Source organism: Aotus nancymaae, unplaced genomic scaffold, assembly GCF_030222135.1.
Source record: "Aotus nancymaae isolate 86718 unplaced genomic scaffold, 86718_ANA_hifiasm-v0.15.2.pri h1tg000057l, whole genome shotgun sequence".
NCBI lineage: Eukaryota > Metazoa > Chordata > Mammalia > Primates > Aotidae > Aotus > Aotus nancymaae.
In genome coordinates, this window is record NW_026988471.1 from 47855919 (window position 1) to 47877088 (window position 21170).

Here is a 21170-nt window from a genome sequence, read left to right on the forward strand (position 1 = left end):
GCTCAACTGATGTTGTACCTCAAATGTAACCATAGGTAACACATGAATGAATTAGCCTGACTGTGTTCCAATAAAACTTTATTGATAAAAACAGGTGTCAGACTGGATTTGACCCATCGGCTGTAGTTCAGTAACACTGCCCTAGATCGTTGAGTTGTTTTCTCTCTGCTGATCTGGCTTTTGGAGATGAGAACCTCAATCTAGTCTCTTTAAAATAAACATATGTTTGTCGGCCACATGAATGTCTAACGCAGGAACAGAAAACTGCATGTTCTCTGCAGTGGGAGCTGAACAATGAGAACACATGGACACAGGGAGGGGAAGAACACACACTGGGGCTTGTCATGGGGAAGGATTGAGGGAGGGAGAGCATTAGGAAAAATTGCTAATGCATGCTGGGCTCAATACCTAAGTGATGGGTTGATAGATGCAGCAAATGACCATGGCACACGTTTACCTATGCAACAAACCTGCACATCCTGCACATGTACCCTGGAACTTAAAAACTAAGAAAAATAACAAAATAAACATAGATTTAAATCCCTTCCCACTCCAAGCCATAACTTAGGTGGAGGTTGTTGCAAGGCTGTTGGCATTAATGATGTCTTAGCCTAGAATATCCAGAAAAAGATTCTTCAGGTCTCAGCTTTTTTTCTCCCAGAGTAATCTGAGGGCAGAGGAGAATGATGTCCACTATGCAGAAGCCCAGAGGTTATGAGGAGACAGGGCAGCGTAATCAGTTAATATTTATAAAGTGTCTCACAGATGAAATGTGCTATTATTAGGCCTCCTGAGGAAGACTCTTATGCAGTTTTAATGCGGCAGCTGAGAGTGTCTCAGGAAATCTCACAGGCAGCATGCACTCAAATTGGCTGAGGTAGAAGTGCTGTCTGCTGGCCTAGGATTTAGCGGAAGAACTCTAGAAAGGCTCTTGAAGAAGAGAAAGGCCTGGAGGGGAGGGAAAAGAGAAGGCCCATGGGGGAGGGGAAGTGTGACTGTGAGCAGCACCAGTGTCTGTGAGGGGGGCCAGTGACATCTGTGGCTTGTTAACCCAGTGGTGGCAGGGCTGTTTCTCACAAGCCTCGCACGAATGAGGAGATATTTTGTGAGAAGAGTTCCTCTTATTCCATAATAACATCTTTCATGATTCATTTGGCAAATTAAAGTCCTTACCATTTGCACAGTTGAACATGGATAAGGGTAGTCTATGTGTGTTTCTAATTATGTTTATATCTAATTATATATTTTAATATATATTATATTCAATATATTCTATATATAATATATAATCATCTATATTATAGTCTATATAATAATATAAAATTATATATTATTTATAATTATTTTTAGTAATTATTTTTAATATATATAATAAAACCTAATTATATATATATGTAATTACATATATGTACACGGAGTTCTGGGAGGTACAGAATTGAGAAGGAAGGGGAAAGGAATGGAAGAAGAAAGCATTTATTTGAATACAGTAGAGTGAAAGAATAGCATGGGGTAGAGAATAAAGCATGCAGGAAAAGGCGACATAACAGGAAGGGCTCAAATGCAAATAAAACCATCTCCTCCAAAAGCTATCTCCAGGTTCACTAGCAATTAGCACTACATTTGGTCACCACTCAGAGAGACATATGTTCTTGCCCAAATTCATGTGTTGAGAATTCCCTTATCTGGATTATGTTTCAAAAAGAAAAAGAAATTATTAGAATAAACAAAGTAAAGAAACACTTCTAAATTAGCGATTTCAGAAAGTAGTCCATATTTTAATGGTCTCAACTTCAGAGACAGTACTGGGTGTTAGGGTTGAGTAGGGGGATGCCTTTGGCTAGATGAGGACTGGGGGCAGGTGAACAGGGTACAGTCATGGAAAAGTACTTCATTGAGAAATTTAGACATCTTGTTCTGATCTAACCCAATTCTGTCTCTAGTTATTACTATTAAAATTTATTGAGTGTTTACTGTTTATCAGTCACTTTACCTGCATAATCTGCAATCCTTTTGACAAGCCTGTGAGGTTGGAATTTGTGTCACTACATTAGTTAAATGGCCCCGCCTGTATGAGGGACCAACTGTGGCTAACAGAAGGATTCACAGACTTTCTTCTACCCACCCTGCCTCCTGCACCATACCGAGCACCCCTCTGGACTGGGAGTCTTTGTTGTAAAACAAGGGGATAGATGAAATGATTTGTAAAGTCTTCTCCAGAACAGTGCAAGGAGCCTTCATCCTCAAGCACAGAAGCACTGTAGAAGATGATTTTCAGAGATGAGTCTCTCCTTTCCTCATCTTCTAGGAGAGTGCTTCTCAAATGTTAACACACATGAGATCTTTTTAGAATACAGATTCTCACTGGGAAGGTCTCCAGTGGGGCCTGAGGTCCTGCATTTCTAATAGCCCAGGTGCTGGCCGTACTTTGTATTGCAAGGTTCTTTAGGGAAATAGTAATAATATGCTACCAGGCTTTTTGCTGCAGTGTAAATATTCATGGGTGGATATGAAAAGTGTGATAGAGGAGCTCCAGGGGAATGAAGTACTTGGTTTACAAAAATCTGCATTCCCTCTGAAAAGCCTTCCTTTACTCTACCACCATTGAAGCTTTCCTATTGTTTATGTTCTCACAAGACCTTTTTCATTTCTCAGTTAAAGCAATCACCACCAGGTTTTGTTATTGCTGTTTTTGGTACTTGTATAATTCATCTTTTTTTTGTATCTCCAGCATCTAGTGATAAGTTGATATGTAGTTAGTGCTCAATAAATGATTACTGGATGAATAAATGGATCAAAGCATAGACTAAGGAAAAGAAATCTTCAGGCCTATGAATGTCATCTGCTAAACTGAGGGAGGTGAAGTTTGTCTTCATCTAGTTTGTCTAGCCCAGCCTAGCTTATTTATAACTTAGGACTTTGTTCCAGGGAATTTTACTAATGCAGAGTATAACATGCAAGTGACATGCACAAATATTTGGTCTGCTGACCTAATAGTATCTGAGTACCTTTATCTGTGCCTCTCTGGGTCACAGCTCTCTCCCTAGGCCTTCTCTGGCTATCAGATGAGGTCCTTGAATTGACAAAACAGCCATAGAAAAATTGAACAGGAGAAAGGACTGGCCTTCACATATTACATTGGGTTTGCATTCTGCTTTTTCTCCCTCAGTAGGCTAGGAACTGCTGGAGGACAGTGACATTGCCTTGTATCTTAATATTCCTGCTCCCAGTCAAGTGTTTGCTGAATGAATGAATGATCTTTGAGAGACTATAAAAGATTTTCCACCTTTGCTTTTGTGCAATAAAGGGGAGAACTAATTCAACGAATGTTTGACAAATTTTGATTAAGTAGCTTCTGTGTTTCAGGCACTGGGAATCTAAAGATGAATAAACTGGATCCTGGGTTTCATCAGTCATCTCTAACTCAGTGAGACTAGTATTCCAGGCTTTCCTAAATGGATGCTATCTGTATTTGATGGGGTACATTTGAGTTACTAGAAAAAGTAAAACTTTTGGTATATTGCTTTTCAGTATAACAAGACAGAATATGTGTATATAGTAATTCATACTGTATATGTAACACATATATGTGCTATATCTTGTGATATTGAAATGCAATATGCATATAATGTAATTGTAGCTATAACATTTCTAATACATATATATCACATATAAGAAGGCAGGTAAAAATTCCTATGAAAATATGTTCCAAAAAGTTCATAAAGCTCTCAAACCATACATTTCCACCTTCCTTTAGAATTAACTGAACAGGAACTATCCAAGATGGCTGAATAGGAACAGCTCTGGAGTGCAGTTCCCAGGGAGAATGCAGAGGTCGAGTGATCACCACATTTCCAAACGAATTTTTACTGCCCACAGACCAGGGGATTCCCAGGCAGAAAAGTGCCATGAGTCTCCAGCATGGCTGTTTCAGCAGGTGCAGTGAGTCCCTGCACAAAAATCCACACAAATATGGGCTTCTTTTCATCTGGAGCCTGGATGGTCCCACCCCCACAAAGACCAGCAATCTGAAATGCTCTGGATTGAAAGTTTCACAGCAAGCACAGCTGGACCTGGGATGGTCCAGCTCTGTGGGGGTAAAGTGGTCTGCCATTACCGAGGCAGTCCACCACTACCGAGGCAATCCACCATTACTGAGGCAGTCCGCCATTACAGAGACAGTCTTTCATTACTGAGGCAGACTCCCATTACCAAGGCAGTTTTAACTATACCTCTATAAATAAAACTGCAAGGAAGCTCACACAGCAGCTGGGCAGAGCCCATGGCAGCTCAGCAATGCCTCTGCTGGCAGACTGTGACTAGGCTACCTCCTCGCTGGGCAAGGCATCTCTGAAAAAAGGCAGCAGCACATCAGGAACTTATAAATAAAGCCCCACCTTCCCAGGACAGAGCACCTGGGAAAAAAAGGCGGTTATGGGTTCCACTGCAGCAGACTTAAATGTACCTGCCCAGCAGCTCTGAATGGAACAACAGCGCTCACAGCTCAGTACTTGAGCTCCTATAAAGGACAGATTGTCCCCTCAAGCAGTTCCCTGACCCCCATATATCCAAAGAGACATCTCATAAAGGAGAGCTCAGGCTGACATCTGGCGGGTATCCTACTGGTACAAAGTAAACAGAAGAAGAAACTGGCAGCAACCCTTACTGTTCTGCAGCTGTTGCAGGTGATCCCCAGGTAAGCAGGGTCTAGAGTGGACCTCCAGCAGTCCAAAAGCGGAGGAGCCTGACTGTTAGAAGGAAAACTAAAAAACAGAAAGAAATAACTTTGTCATCAACAAAAAGAACGTCCATTCAGAGACCCCATCTAAAAGTCGCCAACTACAAACACCACAGGTAGATAAATCCACAAAGATGGGAAGAAACCAGCACAAAAAGGATGAAAACATCCACAACCAGAAAGCCACTCCTCCTCCAAGGGATCACAGTTCCTCACCAGCAAGGGAACAAGGCTAGATGGAGAATGAGTCTGATGAACTGACATAAAACAGGCTTCAGAAAGTAGGTAATAACAAACTTCTCTGAGCTAAAAGAACATGTTCTAACCCAATGCAAAGAAACTAAGAACCTTGAAAAAAGGTTTGACAAAATGCTAATGACAATAAAGAGCTTAGAAAAGGATATAAATGAATTGGTGGAGCTGAAAAACACAACCCGAGAACTTCACGAAGCATACACAAGTTTCAATAGCCAAATTGACCAAGCAGAAGAAAGGATATCAGAGATTGAAGATCAACTCAATGAAATAAAATGAGAAGGCAAGATTAGAGAAAAAAAAGCGAAAACAAATGAACAAAGCCTCCACGAAATATGGGACTATGTGAAAAGAGCTAATCTATGTTTGATAGGTGTACCTGAATGTGATGGAGATAATGAATCCAGGCTGGATAATACTTTTCAGGATATTATTTAGGAGAACTTCCCAACCTAGCAAGGTAGGCCAATATTCAAGTCCAGGAAATACGGAGAACCCCACAAAGATATTCCTCAAGAAGAGTAACCCCAAGGCACATAATCATCAGATTCAACAGTGTTGAAATGAAGGAAAAAATGCTAAGGGCAGCCAGAGAGAACGGTTGGGTTATCCACAAAGGGAAGCCCATTAGGCTCACAGAGGATCTCTCGGCAGAAACCCTACAAGCCAGAAGAGAGTGGGGGCCAATATTCAACATCCTTAAAGAAAAGAAATTTCAACCCAGAATTTCATATCTAGCTAAATTAAACTTCATAAGTGAAGGAGAAATAAAATCCTTTATGAACAAACAATTGCTGAGAGATTTCATCACCACTAGGCCTGCCTTACAAGAGCTCCTGAAAGAAGCACTAAACATAGAAAGGAACAACCAGTACCAGCCACTCCAAAAATGTACCAAATGGTAAAGGACATCGACACAATGAAGAAACTGCATCAACTAATGGGCAAAGCAACCAGCTAGCATCAAAATGGCAGGATCAAATTCACACATAACAATATTAACCTTAAATGTTAATGGGCTAATACCCCAGTCAAAAGACACAGACTGGCAAATTGGATAAAAAGTCAAAACCCATCAGTGTGCTGTATCCAGGATACCCTTCTCACATGCAAGGATACACAAAGGCTCAAAATAAAGGGATGGGGGAAGATTTACCAAGCAAATGGAGAACAAAAAAAAGGAGGAGTTGCAATCCTAGTCTCTGATAAAATAGACTTTAAACCAACAAAGATCAAAAGAGACAAAGAAGGGCATTATGTAATGGTACAAGGATCAATGCAACAAGAAGGGCTAATGATCCTAAATATATACACACCCAATACAGGAGCACCCAGATACATAAAGCAAGTTCTTAATGACCTACAGAGACTTAGACTCCCACACAATAATAGTGGGAGACTTTAACACTCCATTGTCAATATTAGACAGATCAACAAGACAGAAAATTAACAAGGATATTCAGGACTTGAACTCAGATCTGGACCAAGCAAACCTAAGAGACATTTATAGAACTCTCCACCCCAAATCCACGTAATATACATTATTCTCAGCACCACATCACACCTACTCTAAAATTGACCATATAATTGGAAGTAAATCACTCCTCAGCAAATGCAAAAGAACGGAAATCATAACAAACAGTCTCTTAGACCACAGTGCAATCAAATTAGAACTCAGGATTAAGAAACTATCTCAGAACCACACAACTTCATGGAAAATAAACAACTGGCTCTTGAATGTTGACTGGATAAACAACGAAATGAAGGCAAGAAATAAAGATGTTCTTCGAAACCAACGAGAATGAAGACACAACATGTCTGGGACATATTTAAAGCAGTGTCTAGAGGAAAGTTTATAGCAATAAATGCCCACATGAGAAGCAAAGAAAGATCTAAAATTGACACCCTATTATCAAAATTGAAAGAGGTAGAGGAGCAAGATCAGAAAAACTAGAAAGCTAGCAGAAGACAAGAAATAACTAAGATCAGAGCAGAACTGAAGGAGATACAGACACAAGAAACCCTTCAAAAAAATCAATAAATCCAGGATCTGGTTTTTTGAAAAGATCAACAGAACAGACAGACCACTGGTCGGATTAATAAAAAAGAAAAGAGAGAATAATCAAATAGATTCAATAAAAAATGGTAAAGGGGATATCACCACAGATTCCACAGAAATACAAGCCACAATCAGAGATTACTACAAACGACTCTAAGCACATAAACCAGTAAACCTGGAAGAAATGGATAAATTCCTGGACACCTGCACCCTTCCAAGCCTAAACCAGGAAGAAGTCAAAACCCTGAATAGACCAATAACAATGGCTGAAGTTGAGGCAGAAATTAATAGCCTACCAACCAAAAAAAGCCCAGATCCACATGGGTTCACAGCTGAATTCTACCAGACATACAAAGAGGAGCTGGTACCACTCCTTCTGAAATTATTCCAAACAATTTTAAAAGAGGGAATCCTTCCCAAATCATTTTATGAGACCAACATCATCCTGATATCAAAACCTGGCAGAGACTCAACAAGAAAAGAAAACTTCAGGCCAATATCCATGATGAACATAGATGCAAAAATCTTCAATAAAATACTGGCAAACTGATTGCAACAGCACATCAAAAAGCATATCCATCACGATCAAGTAGGCTTCATCCCGGGGATGCAAGGCTGGTTCAACATTCGCAAGTCTATAAACATAATTCACCACATAAGCAGAACCAAAGACCAAAACCACATAATTATCTCAATAGATGCAGAGAAGGCCTTCAACAAAATTCAACAGCCTTTATGCTAAAATCTCTCAATAAACTAGGTATCGAAGGAACATATCCCAAAACAATAAAAGCTATTTACGATAAACCTACAGCCAATATCATACTGAATGGGCAAAAAGTGGAAGCATTCCCTTTGAAATCCAGCACTAAACAAGGATGCCCTCTGGCACCACTCCTATTCAATATAGTATTGGAAGTACTAGCCAGAGCAATTAGACAAAAAAATAAATAAATAAATAAATAAATAAATAAATAAATAAATAAATAAAAACCGTGTTCAGTTAGGAAAGGAGGAAGTCAAATTGTCTTTATTTGCAGACGGCATGATTGTATATTTAGAAGACCCCATCATCTCAGCCCAAAATCTCCTGAAACTGATAAGCAACTTCAGCAAAGTCTCAGGATACAAAATCAATGTGCAGAAGTCACAATCATTCCTATACACCAATAACAGATTTAAAGAGAGCCAAATCAAGAACGAACTGCCATTCACAATTGCTACAAAGAGAATAAAATACCTAGGAACACAACTAACAAAGGATGTAAAGGACCTCTTCAAGGAGAACTACAAACCACTGCTCAAGGGAATAAAAGAGGGCACAAACAGATGGAGAAACATTCCATGCTCATGGTTAGGAAGAATCAATATCGTGAAAATGGCCATACTGCCCAAAGTAACTTACAGATTCAATGCTATCCCCAACGAGCTACCTATGACCCTCTTCACAGAACTGGAAAAAACCACCTTAAACTTCATATGGAACCAAAAGAGAGCCCGCATAGCCAACTCAATTCTAAGCAAAAAGAACAAAACTGGAGGCATCACGCTACCAGACTTGAAACTATACTACAAGGCTACAGTAATCAAACAGCATGGTATTGGTACCAAAACAGAGATATATACCAATGGAACAGAACAGAGGCCTCAGAGGCAATGCCACACATCTACAACCATCTGATCTTTGACAAACCTCACTAAAACAAGCAATGGGGAAAGGATTCCCTGTTTAGTAAATGGTGTTGGGAAAACTGGCTAGCCATGTGCAGAAAGCAGAAACTCGACCCCTTCCTGACACCTTACACTAAAATTAACTCCACATTGATTAAAGATTTAAACCTAAGACTTAACACCATAAAAACCCTAGAAGAAAACCTAGGCAAAATCGTTCAGGAAATAGGCATAGGCAAGGACTTCATGACTAAAACGCCAAAAGCATTGGCAACAAAAGCCAAAACAGATAAATGGGATCTAATTAAACTCCAGAGCTTCTGTACAGCCAAAGAAACAATTATAAGAGTGAACCAGCAACCAACAGAATAGAAAAAAATTTTTGCAATCTATCCATCTGACAAAGGGCTTATATCCAAAATCTACAAAGAACTAAAACAGATTTACAAGAAAAAACAAACCCATTCAAAAGTGGGCAAAGGTTATGAACAGTCACTTTTCAAAAGAAGACATTTATGAGGCCAAAAAACATATGAAGAAATGCTCATCTTCACTGGTCATTAGAGAAATGCAGATCAAAATCACAATGAGATACCATCTCACGCCAGTTAGAATGGCGATCATTAAAAAATCCGGAGACAACAGATGCTGGAGAGGATGTGGAGAAATAGGAACACTTTTACACTGTTGGTGGGAGTATAAATTAGTTCAACCATTGTGGAAGATAGTGTGGCAATTCCTCAGGGACCTAGAAATAGAAATTCCATTTGACCCAGCAATCCCATTACTGGGTATATATCCAAAGGATTATAAATTGTTCTGTTATAAAGACACATGCACACATATGTTCACTGTAGCACTGTTTACAATAGCAAAAACCTGGGACCAACCCAAATGCCAATCAATGATAGACTAGACAGGGAAAATGTGGCACATATACACCATGGAATACTATGCAGCCATAAAAAATGATGTATTTGTGTCCTTTGTAGGGACATGGATTAACCTGGAAACCATCATTCTCAGCAAACTGACACAAGAACAGAAAATCAAACACCGCATGTTCTCACTCATGGGTGGGTGTTGAACAAGGAGACCACATGGACACAGGGAGGGGAGCATCACACACTGGGGTCTGCCTGGGGGGGAAGAGGAGAGGGACAGTGGGGAGTAGGGAGTTGGGGAGGGATAATGTGGGAAGAAATACCAGATATAGGTGACAGGGATGGAGGCAGCAAACCACATTGCCATGTATGTACCTATGCAACAATCCTACATGTTCTTCACATGTACCCCAAAACCTAAAGTGCAATAAAATATATATATAGATATAGATATATAAACAAAAAAGAATTATCTGAACATTAGATCCAGAAACTTTACAATAAAGTTGAGACCTGAGTTTGAGTCCTGCCTCCATTTTCTCCTAGCTGAATAACTGTGGGCCACTGTGAGAGTCTTCTGAGCTTTGATTCCTCATTTATAAGATGGGAATAATAACTACTTCAAAGGCTTGTCAAAGGGATAAAATAGGAAGGGGTGTGTGAAAGTACAGTGCTTGTCACATGGTAAACTCTAATGTTAACATGCCTGGGATTGCCTGCCTTCCTCTCTTTATGGAGTTTCGGACTGAATTCATCTGCAGCTGGGAGATCTTGTGCCAGTTGACCACTGTGCTGTGGTAAAACTCTCCAGCAAAGGTCCTAAGAATGCTGCTTTAAGCTTTACATAGAGGAATTCAGGTTGTTCCCTTAACCTCACCTATAAAATCATTTAAATTCTTAAACCAGGCTATGTTATTATCCTAACCCCAGCCCTGTTCTAGGTCTTACAGTGAGATTGCCCATCTGGTCCACTGGCCACACAAAGGAGATTAGGTAGAGCAGGCATATGCCTCAACGTGGATTGTCTCCACCACTGAAATCATAACCTAAAAAGCATGCTTTTTCCTTTAGGAGAGGGTCAAGATGTGGTGAGGATGTTGCCAAAGAGCTGGTTTCGCCTCCTTAGATGATAGTTGGGAGTGCTGCCCTTTCCTGACATGCCTGAGACTGTCTGGTCTTCCCAGATCTGCTTCCTTCCCATGGGCAAGATGAGTCTTTGATGGAGTCATCCTAAAGATACCCCAAAATGAGACGGAGATAAAAGTACCTTCAGTGGCTCAGCCTAATTCAGAAATTGGAATTAAATGCTCTTGCTTTCAAATACGTCAACAACAAACTATTGTGTTCATTTTTAGTTTTATCTTAATTTAAACTTTAAGTAATCTAAAATTTGATATAATACATCTCCCTTTCTTCCCTCAGCAGATGAGAAAAGGGACTAAAAATCACAGTCATACTAGCTAATGTTTATTAAGCACTTAATGTGTCAGGCAATTTTTCTGTGCTTCATATTTATGAAGTTGCTTAATCCTCACATCAAGTTTGTGAGCTAAGTGCCATTCTTAGCCCCTTCTACAGAAAGGCTGGCACACAGAAGTTAAGTAATTTCCCCAATAGCACAAATAAGTCAAAGTTCCAAGCAGCAACTCATATAATAAACACCTTTTAGTACATTTTCCGTGCAAGTATAAAGCATATAAGATGGTAAATAGTACTGCCTTTATTATATACATCTGCAGTTTGGTCAGATGTATGAAAAGTTGTGAGTGCAGAGTCAACAGAACAAGTGGAGGGCAGTGTGGGAAGGATGCCAGGTGCCCAACACAGCCGAGTAAACAGTGGGGCTTCAGTACATTTTATTGTAAATATCCCTATACACCGCATTTCCCCCATCACACTCTCTCTAAATGTCAGCATCTCTTAAGCCTGTCTTAGTGTCCCTCAAGCTTTTCCTTTTCCTGTTGACACACCCTGGGGCCACCTTATTCCCCACAGCCTCTGTTAGGACCTCTCTGCTGATGAATTATACATCATCAGAATGAGCTTCCCTCTGAGACCAGCATCCCTTGTCTGCAACAGCCTAAGACACACATGTTTTGTGAACCCATCACAGACAATCGGTCTACAGCAGCTTAATTCTTTTCCTCTCCCAACTGTCTTCTCCTCCCCAGTCATGACCCCAAGCCAGCAGCTCTGTCTGACATCCCTGCTCGCCCACTGGACTAACCTGTTTTGAATTCTGGGGTCACCTTTGACTTCTTTCCACCATTTAGTGTTCAAACAGATCTTAAATTCTCTCAATTAATCACTTCTGTATTTCTTGCAACCCTTCCTTGTTTCCCACCATCATTGTCAACACTTGGAATTTCCACTAGACCAGCAGTTTTTGACAGTCATGTTAACGACTCAGAAGTACTCAAGAGTGGTATGATGTTGGTCATGGGTCATCTTTTTTCAAACAAATTAAGTGTATCAATTATTAATATTTGGGAGAGATTTAAGGTTATGTACATAACATGCATGACTAAGAATGGAGGGACAAGTAGAGAAGACTGTGAATTGGAAGCTATATGAGTCCATCCCTACCTGGACACAGGAGTGCAGCTAGTTCTTGTGCTTGGGAGCCATGCACAGGATCATTATTTGGGAAAGCAAATGGAATTGAAAGAGGATGATAAAAAGTGAAGGAAGGGCCCGGAGCACTGGCTCATGCCTATAATTCCCGCACTTAGGGAGGCCAAGGTGGGCGGAAAACTTGAGGTCAAGAGTTTGAGACCAACCTGGCCAACATGGGGAAACCCTGTTTCTACTAAAATTACAAAAATTAACCAGGTGTGGTGGTGCATGCCTGTAGTCCCGGCTACTTGAGAGGCTGAGGCATGAGAATCACTTGAGCTCAGGAGGCAGAGGTTGCAGTGAGCGGAGAACATGCCACTGCACTCCAGCCTGGGTGACAGAGCAAGACTATCTCAAAAAAAAAAAAAAATCGGTGAAGGAAGGACAAAGAGATTTTCTGGCAGTAGAACCAGATTAGAGTTGGAAGCTAGAAAAGGTAGTCAATTTCTTTTTTAAACAGGAATTTACTGAGTTCCTAGTGATGAAAGACAAGGAGTTTGGCAGGTAGTAAGGGAGTGGATATCCTGTGTAGAGGAGAAAGAAAAGGCAGGTTGATCAGGTCATTTGGGTTTGATGTGACCTGACAGCTTTGGCAGAGGCAGAGGAAAGTGAGGTGTGAGGTTGGAGTAGCCTTTGACACACAAGGGACAGGGACAGTAAATTGTGCATCGGTTTGGGGCACTTGTAAGTTTGAGTTCTATAACTCAAGGCTGAAGGAATAATGATGACAATGATAATAATTAATCTCTATTGGATGTTCGCTGTGTAGCAGGCACAGTGCTAAATGCTCTGCATGGGTAATCTCACTAATGGCTTTGTCTCATCAGGGCCCTGCTGACTCATATTTGCCTTGGTTTACACATATGTGTGAATAGCACAATGAACCTGGAAGACAGACAGGCCTGGATTCAAATTCTAGCTTTATCATTGTCCAATCATGTGACCTTGGACAAGCCAATTAATAGGCATGACATCTATGTTAATGGAGATAATTAATATGCATGACATATTAACCCACCTGTTAGGATTTTTTGTGAGAATTATGGAGATAATATATGGCATGGAATAGATTGCTAAGTCCTCCAAAATCAATTTCCCTCCTCTTATTCCTGGGAGCATAGCTGGACTACATTTCTTGACCAGTCTTACTGTTAGCTGTAGCATTGTGAGAAGAAAGCCCTTCCTGTGGAAGGTGAGTAAAAGTGACGTGTGCTATTTCAGGCCTGGTCCTGCACCCACCATTGTGCTCCTCCATACACTGCCTCCTTTTTAGCTTTTGCTTGGAGGTGCCCAGAACAACCTTGAAAGCCACAGTTGAAGACAGTAAAGCTGCTTTTGCCCTCGGGTCCTAAATACAGTGCTGAGGAATATCAACCTGACCTGGACTTCTCAATGAGAAAGAAAGAAACTTGTTCTGAAAGTCCCTGACATTTGGGAGTTTGTCATCATATATCCTACTCCGATACCTAAGGTGAGAGTCTAGCCCCGTCTGTGGTTGTTAGTACTTGTTCAGCAAATGCTCCTTACGTCCGGGCAGGGTAAGAGTTTTACATCTACCATCTGGTGAAAAGTGGGTACATACATTCGGTGTTAAATCAGTTTTTATTGATGGATTAATTAGTATTACTTGGCCAATTTGAAGAAAAGAAATAACCAAAAAGTCTTCCTCAAAACTAATTCTATATTTGACCTAATTTAGCCAGAGACTGCTCTTCCTCAGTGACACAGTATTTGCCACCTGTGATTGAGCTGCCTGGCCTCTCATGAGCACATCAGGCAGCTGTTGTTGAATTACAGGCATTGGCTATTTTATTCCCTTTTTCAAATGTTTCGTGAAAAAACAACAACCACAACAAAACTCTGGCATGCCAGAAAGAACTGTTTAAGATGGGGACTACTAAATCCATTAGCGCACAGAGCCTGGGAGGGTGTTAAGATTAAGACATTTGAACCCCCAGCTCTCTAAGCTCCAGAAATGCACAGCTGCATGAGGATAGGTCTCTTGAGTGGTCAGAAGGAAGCCCTTCATCACTTTGGCAAATCACTGGAGCTTTCTGAGATCCATTTTCCTCTGTAAGATGTTGCGAAGGTCCTCCGTCCCTCAGTACATTTTATACTCAATCCTTTGTAGTTGGCTGGGCTGTTGAAGATCACATGAATAATGCATGTCATGCACTAGGAAGAAAAGCACATAATGTTATGCAAAGGTCATGCTGCTTACTATTATTTTTATTATTTCAGTGGAGTCAGGGGGCCTAGGTTCTAGTCCTGACTGCCACTAACTAACCACTCTCCTTGAATCAAATCAGTTACCTTCTCTGGGCCTTTGTTCCTCATCTATAAAACAACACTGTTGATCCAAATGATCTCCAGGGTCCCTGTTAGTCCTGGAATTCTGTGATTTTAATTATTTCTGTGATTCTGTTATTAAAAGGCAGCCAGCCTCATCTCATTGGCAGTCCTCCATGACAGCCAGCTTTCATTTTTAACAAGCTGGGGTGCGGTGGGGCTCCATGAAGCCTCCTTCTTAAGGCGCTGCATCTTTGGGAGTAGCTCTGTGGCGGACCTATGAGGGAGCAGCAGCGGGGTAGCCAGCAAGGGCCATTTACCACTTGAAGCGCTGGACAAGGGTGAGAAAGGACCCCTGACCTGAGCCATTATTCTCCTGAAGACAGCATATGTTTTATTGTCAGCTTAAAGAGGGATCCATTGATACCCACTATAAGCCAGTAAGCCGGTGTTGATTTCCTCCTTGACATATGTCTTGAGTCTCTTTGCTAAAGAAATAGCAAGTGTGTGTGTGTGTGTGTGTGTGTGTGTGTGTGTGAGTTATTGGAGGCTGTCTTGTCCACTGCTGCCACCTCAGAGCACCCCAAAACCTTCCTTAATAATTCTCTCTAGGTTTGAATGTGTTTTTTTGATACCATACCTGTAACATAATCCCCCCTTCCCCCAATGGCTTTCTTCCTGCTTCCAGCCTCTGTTTTCACTCTGTAATTCATAATTACTCAATTTTTTATGGCCCTCCATTTTCCACCTCATTAACTCTTATCTTGGCATGAAAGAGCTTCTTTATGAGCCACAGTGAAGGAGCAACAAGGAGCTCACATTTGGCTACTTTTGTATTTGAGTCACATTGATGGTCTTATTTTCCTCTTTGGAATCCTTGAGTGTAGCACCCCATAAGTGCCCTGCATGCAAAGCTGTTATCCATCCTGCCCTTGGCAACCATTCAGAAATTTAGGGGTCTGTATTCTCTGACTTCATATTTAACTGGTTTTATATCCATTTCTGAATAGTAGTTATCCCCCATCCCACTCTCAAATTATAGGCAAAAGTCCTATTCCTGCACCTCCTTTGCCTCCTATCGATCCTGAGACTGTCCATATTTTTACAGTGAAGGGACCTGCAAGGTCAGGAAAAAGGAATGGTTTTTAAAGCCTTCCTTTTTTATGAGACTACCAATGCCTAGAGAAAAATGCCATCATTCTAGGGAGGAATAAGAAGAGTGGATTAATTTTTAACGTGCACCTTTTATGTGAGTGATTCAGCCAATTAAGCCACCCAAGATGTTGGGGATCAACAGCCTGGCTCAGTATATGTTCAGGCCTTTGCTGTGCCTTGGGACCCCTTCTTTAAATAAAAGCTTAGAGAGTAGCATCGAAAACAATGGAATAGCTCCTATTGAGGATGGAGGGGTGCTGGTTGTGTGGGGAGGGTTGGGAGAAACCGGATCTCATTTCTCATGTTAGCAGCTTCGGAAGGGGTCCTCTGTACCCCTATTGATGTGCATAATTTAATTGTGAAGTACACATTTGTCCTTTACTAACATAATTTCAGGTAATGGGGATCCTGTTAGAAAGACGCCTTTTAGAAATTTTGTTTTGTTTTTTCAATGACCCTGAAATTAGAATTTCAGAGTAATCGGCACAGGAAGAGATTTTATCAGCTATCTCCTAGATTGATTTTCCTACATATGCCCCACCTTCCCTTTTTTCAACACATAAAGTAACAAAGATATAAGAAGCTGTAATTACATGACTAATTAATAATGGAGCTGATCTAGGTTAAGATGCTCTTGATCTATGATGGTAGGAGTGTATTTTCATTAATCTGCTCAAGTTCCATGGGTCTTGCTGGAGTTGTAGAACCAATGGGTCAAAGCTATTACTTCTAGGGAAGGGGTTACCTAGGTTATGAGCCAGGCAGCAGAGGCAGTATTATGTAACCATATAAGCACTTACTAGCTGTGTGAAGCTGATGAAAGTTATTTAGCCTCTCTGAGCCTTGGTTTTCTCATCTTTGAAATGGGGATAATGGTATTTACCTGTATAAAACTTTGTGAGAATTATTTATGAAATAATTACATGTTAAGTATCTGAACCTTAGTAATTGCTAAAGGAATGGTATTTATTATTATTGTTGTTATTTTCTATAAGAGTCTGGTCTAGTGACTATAAATCCCTTAGGGTCAAGGACTTTGTTACATTCATAGCTTGCATTGTGCATGCAGCAGGTACTCCATAAATGTGTGTTGAATGAACAAATGACATCCTCAGGCTTGAAGTCCTTTGCCTTATATTGAGTAAAGTAAAATCCTTAACGCTCCCACCTGAGCAGTGGAGTAGGAAGAAAACCCCATTCCAATTTTAAGGCCCAACCTTTAAAGTTTTCTCCAAGGAAGCCTTCCCTTATCCTCCAGAATTAAGACATTTTCCCTGCTCTGAGCTTGCCTAGCACATTGCTTTTGCCTTTATCAAAGTATTTTATCATAGTCAGGCTGTCACACCAGCTGCACTTATGTTTGTAGGCCCCTGAGTGCTGGAGCTGTGGCAACTGTCACATTCTCCATAATACCAGGCCCCTCAAATCACACTTGGCAGTCTCTCAATTTTTATTTAGTTGGAGGGAACAGGAATGAGCAATACTTTATTTCTGGTGCCAAATCTCAAATTCCTTTGCAGGCCTCTTCTTCATACATATTCAGAAGAACATAGTTTCTGCCTTCAAGGAGCATCTAATTGAATAGAAATTGTACTCTCTTTGGAGTATATAGTGACCAGAGAAACTGACTTTCAGTGTTTCCTGCTAATAGCTTGGAACATAGTAGGTGCTCATTGTGTGATCATTGACGGGTAAAATGAATGAAAAAAAGCAAAAGCGGATATTTTGTTTGCTAGTGAAGAATAATAAGGCACATAAAAGTTAGGTGATTTACCCAAGGCTACACAGCAAGTTAAAGATAGAAAGAGGAGCAGAATCTGGGTCTGCCAACTCCCATGCTGGTGTTCCTTCAAGCACGCAATGCAGCATCCCAGTGTTATGGATCCTGTCCCCAATTTTCAGCTGTGAATAGCCACTCCCTTCCCACTTGTCCGTAATACGTTGTCTTTATTTTTTTCCTAAAAATACAAGTATTTGGAGAAAAAGAATACCTTCTGACCAAATGTGCCTTTGGTGGAAATTCTGGGACCAGTTTATTACATCAAATCCTTATTTAGATTTCAGAATTCATTTGAATACATTAGTTTTACAATTTGCATATCTAATTATGTTTTCCTCTGTCACCAACCACAAGCAATTTTCCTCTTTTTAGTATCATTGTGTCTTTAAATGCAAGACATAAGACACAGGAATTACCATAGCAACTTGCTTTCCAATTAGACCGCAATTGCTGACAATCAATATGATTAGACAAGGTCACTGACTAAGTAAGCCCAATAGTCCTTAAAGAGAGCTAGAGATGTGTAGGGACTATGAGGAAATGTGAAAACTACTGGAAATCTCTCCCAGAGTTGAATGTGATTTTTTTCATTGCTTGCTCCTTGTATATCCTAAAGATATGTCTTACAGTAGCAACAGTTTATAACCTGCCAATAAGAACCTGGGAAAGGATGCTAAAGGATGTTCGGTTATGGCTGGTTTTTCTTTTCTTCTAGTACCCAAACACTGTGCAAAACTAAAGAGAGAAAATGACCAATTTGAAAGCGAGAATAAATAGTAGCTGAAAGGGGAGTTGATGAAGAGGCCAACGCAGGAAGGCTGTTTTCAGCTCAGATAAGGAACAGGGGTACTTGAGAGGAAAATGGATGGAACACAACCGAGCTGCCTGCACTGGGGGCTGTGTGCAAGCTGCAGCCTGGCATATAGCATCATGGGAAGCATGGCTGACCTTTCACCCAGCATCCCTGGGTTCCTTTGAGAGCCCTCCTCCCCGCTGTTTCCCTATACTAGTCTCTGCTGTAAGAAAAAAAATATTTGCCCCCAAGTGTCAGTGTCTGAGGACTGATTAAAGTCTGATTGGAGGGGAGGGGATTAGATTTTAATAGGGAGCAAAGCTTTAATAAGGGGATTCTCAAGAATATGGGGCATAAACGAGCAGGGACTGGCGGTATTTTGAAAGCTTTAAGTCCTTTCTGGAGTCCCTTATATCACATCTGTCACCTACTATGATTTCATAGCAGGCTGGATATAAATGAGCTTTAGGTCCTCAGCCACTGGAGGAAAAGATGAAGTGAGGTAATTGTTCTAGCGGCTGAATCGTCGACGCCTCTCAGGCACAGTGTAACACCACAGAAAATAAACGCAAAGCCAGCTATCAGGGAGTATTTGTGTTGAGGAAACAAGACCCAGAGTCTGGAGGGCTCAAGTGTCTAATATCTGTAGGAGAACTTACAGTGATGGACTTTCTGGCTGCCACTCCCTCAGGCCTCTCCCCTTCCCCAGTTATTCTTAACCTGAAGACTGAGTAGGAAGAAGCCAGTTCTAACACATGGGAGGATGAGGGCTGGAGCTCATGAAAGCTGGTGAGATGAGGCCTTGGATTTTCTGAGTATTGCCTGACCCCCTTCCAAGATCCCAAGGAGTTAAGAAAAGTCTGATGAGCAAAGCCTGTGGTCAGCTTCCCCAAATCTCCTCTATTATGGCGTCACTGTGTCCCTGTGGATACCTTTAGAGCAAAGCAGTGTATGCAGGTGTCAATAGCCAGCATCTAGTTTTAGTTTTCCATTTGCTTATTAGTGGTGTGGACTGGGACAAGACCCTTTAGTTTTCAAAATCTCATGTGTACAGTAAGTAAATAACTGTCTCTTATCTATTTCATACAATCAACATTAAGATTAAATTATGTCTGTGAAAGCATTTGGTAAACTGTAAAGCATTTAGCACATAAACACCTTTTTGGAATGATTAGAATGATTATTATCACTGGTGTTACTACAGTTAGTTTTCTTCGATGATATTGCGATTCCATGCCCCAATCTATATTCCTCTTTCAACTTTCCATTATGCTTTTCTTCCCATTTTTGAGATGAAACTCATAATAGACTTGATAAATGAACTTTCAGATCTATTAGTCTAGACCTAGCATTTCTTTTTTTTTTTTTTAATTTTATTTTTGAGATGGAATTTCGCTCTTGTAGCCCAGGCTGGAGTGCAGTGGCACGATCTCGGCTCACCGCAACCTCCGTCTCCCAGGTTCAAGCGATTCTCTTGCCTCAGCCTCCTGAGTAGCTGGGATTACAGGCATGTGTCACCATGCCCAGTTGATTTTGTATTTTTAGTAGAGACGGGGTTTCTCTGTGTTAGTAAGTCTGGTCTTGAACTCCTGACCTCAGGTGATCTGCCTGCCTCAGCCTCCCAAAGTGCTGGGATTACAGGCGTGAGCCACTGCGCCTGGCCTAGACCTAGCATTTCTTACCCCTGGAGAAATATATGGAAGGGTTAGATGGAGGGTGACATTTAACACAGAAGATGGTGTTAGAAGGTGGAATTTATGCATTAGGGATAAGCCAGCGAAGGTATTTTATTTTAACATTCTCTTCTGGGGCAACAAGCCCTCCCAGTGCCCTTCACGCAATGCTGCAGATGGGGCTCCTTCCTCTACTTACACAGGTGGCTATCTAGTGTTAAATTCTACATGTTTCAATGTCTTTAAGCATTGAATGAGCATTCAATGTCTTTAAGGCTGGTCTTTATAGGCTTGATACTTTATATGAAGCATTGCTCTTTTAGAAATTGGGATGACTCTGTTAAACTATGTTCTTTATTGCTGCTGAAAGGCAAATCACTGGTAATTATAGGAGAGGGAGGGGGACAGAAATGTTAACAATGTCCTAAAGAGGTCCTTGTATGCAACTTGCTCCCATGGGCATGGTTTTCTTACGTGCTTTATTTGATTTCACATTGCCTTTCATTTTCAAAGGGCCTTTGCCAGTGACAGAAGAGACCAAGGACAATTAGCATTTTATATGTATATTAACATCACGCCCATTCAAGGGGCAAAGCCGTGGAGTGTAACTCCTCAGTGGTATCCTCTTCTCTGCCTCCCACTAGGGAAGTGTTTTAGATTCAGAGAACTTCGTGGCTATGCCTGTCTTGGCTCTAACCACCCCTCCGTTCCACTCCAACTTCCATAAGTCGCATTTAAGGCTCATGTTCCACCTTGACTTCCTAATCCTCTATCAAAACATCAACCTGTGAGATCATCATATTATGGAATTACAGAACTACAGAATAATGCTTACTGAGAGGAGGGACCTAGGAGATGATTTATTTTGACTCTCTCAGGAATCTAAGGCTTCAAAAAAGTGACTGGTCCCAGTTGTTCAAAACCACTCATGGGTGCTGGCGGTGTATATGTTACTATTTCCAGGCAACAGCTTTGCATTTTAAGAAAGGACTATAGTCATTAAACCATGAGGAAGATGAAAATTTCAGGCACTCTGGCAAGCCAGTAGGAAGAGAAATCTTTGAGCAAGTAGAGCTTTAGATAGGTATTTCTTAGATCATAAGATGTAGAACTTGAGAACTTTCACTTGAGGTGAACACCATTAGCAAGTTTAAGCATGTAGATTTCATTAGAAAAGTTGAGCAACACTTCTCTTACTCCCTCTCTTTCTTTTCTCTCAAACCCATGATCGATACATGGATAGGTAGATATAGATACTAT

At 40.9% G+C, this 21170-nt stretch overlaps 2 protein-coding genes across 9 annotated transcripts in view; one reads left to right on the forward strand and one right to left on the reverse strand.

Annotated features, from left to right (window-relative positions):
• Window positions 1–21170, forward strand: part of LOC105726151 (uncharacterized) — a 532480-nt gene that overhangs the window by 189802 nt on the left and 321508 nt on the right. The window lies entirely within an intron of this gene.
• FSHR (follicle stimulating hormone receptor) overlaps window positions 1–21170 on the reverse strand; it is a 194234-nt gene that overhangs the window by 52954 nt on the left and 120110 nt on the right. The gene's annotated exons all lie outside the window — the stretch shown is intronic.